This window comes from Triticum aestivum, chromosome 7B (assembly GCF_018294505.1).
Source record: "Triticum aestivum cultivar Chinese Spring chromosome 7B, IWGSC CS RefSeq v2.1, whole genome shotgun sequence".
Classification (NCBI taxonomy): Eukaryota; Viridiplantae; Streptophyta; class Magnoliopsida; order Poales; family Poaceae; genus Triticum; species Triticum aestivum.
The window spans coordinates 172,763,713-172,772,061 of record NC_057813.1 but is presented as its reverse complement, the minus strand read 5'-3'; positions in this window follow the sequence as shown (position 1 = coordinate 172,772,061).

The following is an 8,349-nucleotide window of genomic DNA, read 5'->3' as shown; positions in this document are numbered from 1 at the left end:
CGTCAGAAGATCCTCGAGGAGGCCACGAGATAGGAGGCCGCGCCCCCTTACAGGGTGGTGGCCCCCTGTCTCGTGGGCCCCTCGAGCACCTCCCGACCGACTTCTTTCGCCTATATAAGCCTACGTACCCTAAAACCATCGAATATCAAGATAGATCGGGAGTTCCGCCGCCGCAAGCCTCTGTAGCCACCAAAAACCTCTTGGGAGCCCGTTCCGGCACCCTGCCAGCGGGGGAATCCATCACCGGTGCCATCTTCATCATCCCGGCGCTCTCCATGACGAGGAGGGAGTAGTTCACCCTCGGGGCTGAGGGTATGTACCAGTAGCTATGTGTTTGATCTCTCTCTCTCTCTCTCTCGTGTTCTCTCTCGTGTTCCCTCTATGGCACGATCTTAATGTATCCCGAGCTTTGCTATTGTAGTTGGGTCTTATGATGTTTCTCCCCCTCTACTCTCTTGTGATGAATTGAGTTTCCCCTTTGAAGTTATCTTATCAGATTGAGTCTTTTGTGAGAACACTTGATGTATGTCTTGCCGTGTTTATCTGTGGTGACAATGGGATATCATGTGCTACTTGATATATGTTTTGGTGACCAACTTGTGGGTTCCGCCCATGAACCTATGCATAGGGGTTGGCACACGTTCTTGACTCTCCGGTAGAAACTTTGGGGCACTCTTTGAAGTACTTTGTGTTGGTTGGATGAATCTGAGATTGTGTGATGCATATCGTATAATCATGCCCATGGATACTTGAAGTGACAATGGAGTATCTATGTGACATTAGGGTTTTGGTTGATTTGTGTCTTAAGGTGTTATTCTAGTACGAACTCTTTTATAGATTGATCCGAAAGAATAGCTTTGAGGTGGTTTTGTACCCTACCATAATATCTACGTTTGTTCTCCGCTATTAGTGGCTTTGGAGTGACTCTTTGTTGCGTGTTGAGGGATTGTTATATGATCTATCTATGTTATTATTGTTGAGAGAACTTGCACTAGTGAAAGTATGAACCCTAGGCCTTGTTTCCTATCATTGCAATACCGTTTACGCTCACTTTTATAATTAGTTACCTTGCTGTTTTTATATTTTCAGATTACAAATACTTATATCTACCATCCATATTGCACTTGTATCACCATCTCTTTGCCGAACTAGTGCACCTATACAAATTACCATTGTATTGGGTGTGTTGGGGACACAAGAGACTCTTTAGTATTTGGTTGCAGGGTTGTTTGAGAGAGACCATCTTCATCCTACGCCTCCCACGGATTGATAAACCTTAAGTCATCCACTTGAGGGAAATTTGCTACTGTCCTACAAACCTGTGCACTTGCAGGCCCAACAATGTCTACAAGAAGAAGGTTGTGTAGTAGACATCAGGTGCAAGCATTTGCTTTGTGTGTCCATGTACCGCTTATATTGTTTGTGTGGTGTCTCCCACTGGTTCGGTAAATCTTGGTTCTTAACTGAGGGAAATAATATCTTCTACTATACTACATCACCCTTAGGCGTTGTTCGGTATCGCTCCGCTCTAGAACTCCGGGAGCGGAGTTGGTGGAGCTGCAATTCAAAATGGTGAAGTTACAGTTTCTCCGCTCCGCAGATTCCGGGAGTGGGTGATTACTGAACAGGCCCTTACTCTTCGGGAAATCTCAATGCCTATCACAAGTAGTAGCCTTGTGGCCGGATGTCCTCCTGGTGGCCTTGTTTCTGAAGCTTTGGCCCTAGCTTCAGTCAGTTATCATGTCGATGTTCCATGAATTTTACATTGGGTCTCTTGACATGACACGTCTAAACTTTGGTGTCATTACCTTGAACTCAAAAGTAGTTAGGGTGACGAATATTCTGCACTTTAGGATGATTATGGTGATTAATGTGCTTGAGCGAATTTTGGCGAAGGTCTATGTAGCACGTTTTGCACCTATTGTGGCCTTGCACACAATCTGACTCGAGGGTCCTGATGAGCAAGTTCGAGCCACTTACGGGAAGGGCTGTGTCTCGGGTGGAACCGTGGTACGTCCTATTTACTTCGAAAGGAAGTAAGTCAATCTTGATTGACTCTAACCTATCTTGCCACACCATATATATGATGGGGTTGTATATCTTGTTGGAGGGGGTTCATAGCTCGTTTGATAAAGACATGTCCTGGTTCTTCTAGCAGGCGGTGAGCCGCCGCCAGAAATACCATATAGTGAAGTGTGCTAACATTTGTATGCCCAAGGACCTAGGAGGGTTGGGCATCCTAGTGTCCCGTCGCATTAATGTGGCCCTCATGTTGCGGTGGGTTTGGCAGATCATTCATAGGGAGAGGGGTTTGTGTCTATGGCTTCTTCAGGCTAAGTACCTGCGGGCGAGCCCCTCCTTGCTTGCTTGCACATTGAGGGATCCCAGTTCTGGAAGTCCATGCAGTGGATCAAATAGGAAATCCACCTTAGGGTTTCCTTTTCTATAGGCAATGGTGAAGGAACTCTATTCTGGCTTAATACATGAGTTGGCGGAGTCCCATTGCGTACGAGATTCCCAGGCTTGTTTGCCATCTGTGCATATCCGATGGTGTTGGTCTTGACAACTACCCAGAATGGCCACTGGAACTTCTTGTTTCGAAGGTCATTTGGGTAGGCGGAGATAGTAGATTCGTCTAATTTGCGGGCTGCCTTCCACCGGTGCTCGCGGATAGTCTGGACACCATATTGTGGAGTCTCTAACCTTCAGGTGTGTTCTTCGTTGGCTCGACTTGTCATGCTCTGTGTCATTGTCATACTATTCTTTGGACTACTCCTCTTTGGAAAGCGCCTCCGCCCTTGAAGATCCAGATTTTTGTATGGCATTGTTGAGAAACCGGCTCCCATCCGGGACAGAGGTGCTTAAGAGATAGGACCCTAGTAATGGCTTTTGTCCCCTTTGTGATGTCCCGGAAACAGGTACCCATATCCTTTTCTCTTACACGGTGGAAGAGTTCCATGTAGCTTCATCCGTGAGGCTCTAGGGCCGGACTAGGAGGCCTTGAACCTAGCTGGGTTTCTTGAGACTAGGGCCAATCCGATCGGGCAACAATGCTGACTGTTCTGGTTGATTTTTGCGGTGTTAGCTTGGATGATGTGCACAATGTGATGTCCCGGAAACAGGTACCCATATCATTTTCTCTTACATGGTGGAAGAGTTCCATGTAGCTTCGTCCGTGAGGCTCTAGGGCCGGACTAGGAGGCCTCGAACCTAGCTGGGTTTCTTGAGACTAGGGCCAATCCGATCGGGCAACAATGCTGACTGTTCTGGTTGATTTTTGCGGTGTTAGCTTGGATGATGTGCACAACATGTAATAAGATAGTCATTGAGAGGGTCTTTCCTAGGTGTGCCTCAGACTCGCCCTTCAATTTCCTTACTTTCGTGCAGCACTGGCCCCCCTTGTCTAGGTAGCGTCACCACAAGCGTCTTGGACTGATGATGGATGCGCTACATGCTACCGCTAGACGTCTATCCTCACATCAGGATCCTTGAGTCTGCAACCACTTTGTGGCCTTTTTCTGATTTCTTTTCTACTTTTCCTTGGGCGTATTTGTGCTTATACCCCATCCAGTCTATGTAACTTCGATGCACTTGAACTTGTTGTATGGATGTTGGCTTTATTTATAAAGTGGGAATAAAGCCTATTTTGAGGAGGAAAAATCCGAATGGACCAACCATTATAGCATAAAAACTCAATGCAACACTTTTTTATGCGTTTACACACATCCATGTAAACACATATTGTCATAGTAATTTTTATCGCAGCATCTCAAAAGCATGTAACAAGGTCACAACATTTTAAACACATCCATGCAACATTGTTTCATGTGTATGCAACAAATCTTCATTTGTGTACCACAATAATCCAGAAGAATCATCACAATATATGTAGCATCTAAACCAATGTTTGAACCAATAGAAAAACAGTTTGCAACAGACCTCCAGAATCATCACACCTTGTCACTCATATGTTTGCACCAAACAAAAATCTTAGGTCATAGCATGCCGACTGGACGTATGCATCATAGAAAAACTCCAAATCACTAATCTTCATTTTAGAGCACCAACCTCGTCGCGTTTGTGCCCGCCAGCCACAAATTTAACAAGTCGAAGTTTCTTCACCACTCGATCTGTCAAGCCCGAATATATCTACATCCGCTTACCATCTTTCCCAGAAGCAACTTATCAATATTTTCACGAAGCTACTTGATGAAGCAAGATTCCGTGAGTTAAGGCATGAGCTAAATATCTTGGACATGAGTAACTTGGGTTGATGATCTTGCATACAAACACAAACCTAACTAAGTACATTGTTTAGATGTAAGCACACAAGTAGGGGGGTTGAAGTCAATTCATTATTTACAATATCCCTACTAGTGCATAAAGAAAACAAATCTTTCACATCTGCCATTTATCATGACAATTGTGCTTCAAAGATGAGTGTTAGTGTTAGCCTGAAGGTTAAAATCTTCGCAGTTCCAAGCGAAAACATACTCAAACAAGGTGGCTACGGCCACCGCCCTTCTTTGTTAAGAGAAGTTTGGACTTCATTAGTGTTTTTTGGGTATTGTAAACCTATGTCACTACATGCTAAAGTATGATCATAGCACTTATAGTTGGTTTTCGCTTTCGTTCTTACAAATATGTGTGTTCTAGATCTCTATAAGACAATGTTTGCGCTCTATCCCAAGCCATTTTATCCAAAGGCATGCTTTCAGATTTGCAGAATTCCCTTTTTAATCATATTCATGTAGTTAGGATATCCATGCGGCGAGTATCCTTGATTTGTGTAGATTTTTGAACTATTTCTTGGAAAGTCTACAAATTTTTCGACACCATAGAGCTGACTTTCAAACTTATTCACCAGTCTCTGGATAGCCCAGGTACCCGGTCTCCTTGAGTTCGAGTACCCGAGGTAATCAGACCGACCAACTATATATAGGGGAGCGTGTGGGGGCTAGGGACCCAAGTTGCACTCACGCCCCCAAGTCGCCACCTGCCGCCTCCTCCACACACGTTGTTGTCCGGCGATCTTTTGGGCCTTCGGACTCCGCGTGCTCTTTTCGCCGGCCCATTGTGGTGCGGGGCACCCTAGGTTTTTTCCTTTAGTTTTTTTTGCATTTTAAAAAATGTTCATAGAAAACTGAAAAAATGTCCACAATTTTTTTTAAAACATCATGACTGAAGAAAATTTTATGAAAATTTTAAAACATTAACTAATTTAAAAAATGTTCCGAATTTCAAATTTTGAAAAAACTGTTCAAAAATTATTTGTTTTTGTGAATACAAAGATGTTCATGAATTTAAAAAAATGTTCATTGATTCGAAAAATGTTCACAAATTCAACACATGTTTGTGAATTTCCAAAATATTTCCCAAATTTTAAAAAAATTCATGTATCTAAAAAACGCTCATGTATTTAAAGGAAACATTCCCTTATTTGCAAAAAAAACGTCATGAATCTGAAAAAAATTTCTTGGGTTTGAAAAAACATTCCAGTGTTTGCAAAAATTGTTCCCATATCTTAAAAAAGTTCGCATATTTCAGAAAAGAAAATCACCAATATGTAACTTTTTCATGAATTTAAAGTTCGTTCATGATTTTTCAAAAGTTTGAATTTTTAAAAATTGTTCGCAATTTTACAAAAACATGAATTTGAAAATTTTCAGAATGTGCAAAAAATTCCCAAGTTTTACTAAAGTTTACAAATTTTAAAAAGATATGAGGTAAAAAAGGAAAAGAAAAACCGGTTCAAGGAAGGGACCTCCTATTTACCGCATGAGAGGTTGCAAAGACCGTGAGGGTTCGCCCCAGCATGTGCCCTTTTCTCATTTCTAAAATAATTCAGGATCTCAAAAAATTGAATTTCAAAACAAATTGCGAATTTTGATTTTTTTTTGTAAAATCATAAATTCACGAATTCAAAAAAGTTCATGGTTTTAAAAAAATCGGCAAATACAAAAATATTTGCATATTCAGAAAAATGGTAAATACCACAGATTAAAAAATTGTTCATCTATTTCATAAATTGCTCACAAATCCAAAAAATGTTCATGAGTTCTATAAAAAAATGTTCATGAATTTCTAAAATATTTACACAATATTAGAAAAATATTCTGGATGTTTTAAAACTGTTAGTTAGTTTTTAGAATTGTTCACAAAAATTCAAAAAATGTTCGCTTATTCAAAATGTGTCCATGAACTCAAAAAATGTTCTGAAAAACTGTTGCTGAATTCAAAAATTCTTTCCAAATTTCAAAAAATGTTTGCCATTTAAAACAATTATTCAGGTGTTCCAAAAAATACATGCAAATTCTTAAAATCTTCTTGAATTTGAAAAATGTTCATGAATTTGTAAAAAATGTTCACAAATTTTAAATTGGTTGTGAATCAAAAAAATATTCATGTATTTAAAAAAATGTTCATGATTTAAAAAAAAATTGATCATGAATTGAAAAGATGTTGGCAGTTGAAAAATGAAACAGAAAAGAAATACGAAAACAGAAAAGAAAAATGAAAGATAAAAATAAAGAAAAAACCCGGTTCAAGGAATGTCGTAGAACCTTCCCAAAACCGGTGAGATGAAATCTGGTAATGGGCCGGCCCATAATAATATAGAGCGTGTGAGGCGGGGTACGCCAGGTCGGTTTGTGGCGACCCGCACGCCAAAATAGGGGTGTCCGTTCTACAACTCCTCTGGTGCCGCGACTATTTATTGCCTTAAGCGATACAAGCAACTTCTATCGCTGAAGCTTTTTCCTCCCTCGCTGAACCGGGGTCTCCGGGTGGAACTTGAGCCACGCTAACCACTCCACCCAAGCTCCCTTCATGGTAAGAACAAGGGGCACGTTCTACTTGAGGCTACTGCAGCTGTTTTCTTCAGGGTTTTTTTCTTTTTGTTTTTTGACAGGTTTTTCTTCGTTTCCCCTTTGTTTTTTATTTGGTTTTCATTTTTTTCTTCTCCATTTTTTGTTGGCAAAAGCTTATCTTCGGCCGATCGATCATGCATGAGCGTCTGCTACCTCAGTGTCCGTCAGATCGACTGTTGATCACATGAACTAGAGGAACCCGCTCTGTGCCCATGTTTCGTGCAACTAGGCTCTTGTTGCATTCCCTGGACCACAACAAGGAGTTAGTTGCAATCTCGCACGAAGCCGCCATGGCCACCGTGGAGCACCAGCTTGGCCTCACGGAGTGTCGCCGTCCCCGAGCTAGTCTACCGCGCAGCCAAGGTACCCCGCCGCCTGACCCTCTCTTCCCCTCGCCCCGTGATACGTCTCTAATGTATCTATAATTTTTGATTGTTCCATGCTATTATATTACCCGTTTTGGATGTTTATGGGCTTTACTTTACACTTTTATATCATTTTCGGGACTAACCTACTAACCGGAGGCCCAACCCGAATTATCTCTATCATATTATCTCTATCAGATCTCACTTTCGCAAGTGGCCGTGAAGGGATTGACAACCCCTTTATTGTGTTGGTTGCGAGGTTCTTGTTTGTTTGTGTAGGCGCGTGGGACTTTTGAGGAGCCTCCTACTGGATTGATACCTTGGTTCTCAAAAACTGAGGGAAATACTTATGCTACTTTGCTACATCACCCTTTCCTCTTCAAGGAAAACCAACGCAAGCTCAAGACGTGGCAAGAAGGATTTCTGGCGCCGTTACGGGGAGGTCTTCGCTCAAGTCAAGACATACCAAGTACCCATCACAAACTCATCTCCCTCGCATTACATTATTTGCCATTTGCCTCTCGTTTTCCTCTCCCCCACTTCACCCTTGCCATTTTATTCGCCCTCTCTTTCCCAATCTCCTCTCTCTTTCACTTATCTTCTTGTGTGCCTGTTTGCCCTCATGGCTTTGCCTAAGAACACCAACCTTCATCTTAGAAGGTTGGAAGAGATTGAATTGAACATTAGAAGTTTTATGACTTTACAATTTGAGCATAATAGTTTCTTTAGAAAAGAGCTTAAAGAACAAAAAAGATTTATGGAGTATGTGAACAAAGAGCTTGATGATATGTCTAAGGAATTTTATGGTTTGAACTCTCAAATTACTCGTCTTGAAAAATCAACAGCCCAAATTTCTGATAAGCAGTCCACCTTGGTCAATAAGATGGCTGCCAAACCAGAAGGGTTAGGAGAGAATAATGATGAAGATCTAAAAGTTATTGATGTGTCCCCTATTAAATCCTTGTTTTGCAATATGAATCTTAATAATGATGGGACTGGAGATGAGTCAACTTTAGTTAAAAGGCGTCCCAATGATTCAGAGTTTTTATATCTTGATGCTAAATTTGGTAAAAGTGGGATTGGAGAGGTCAAGACTTTAAATAGCATTGAACCCA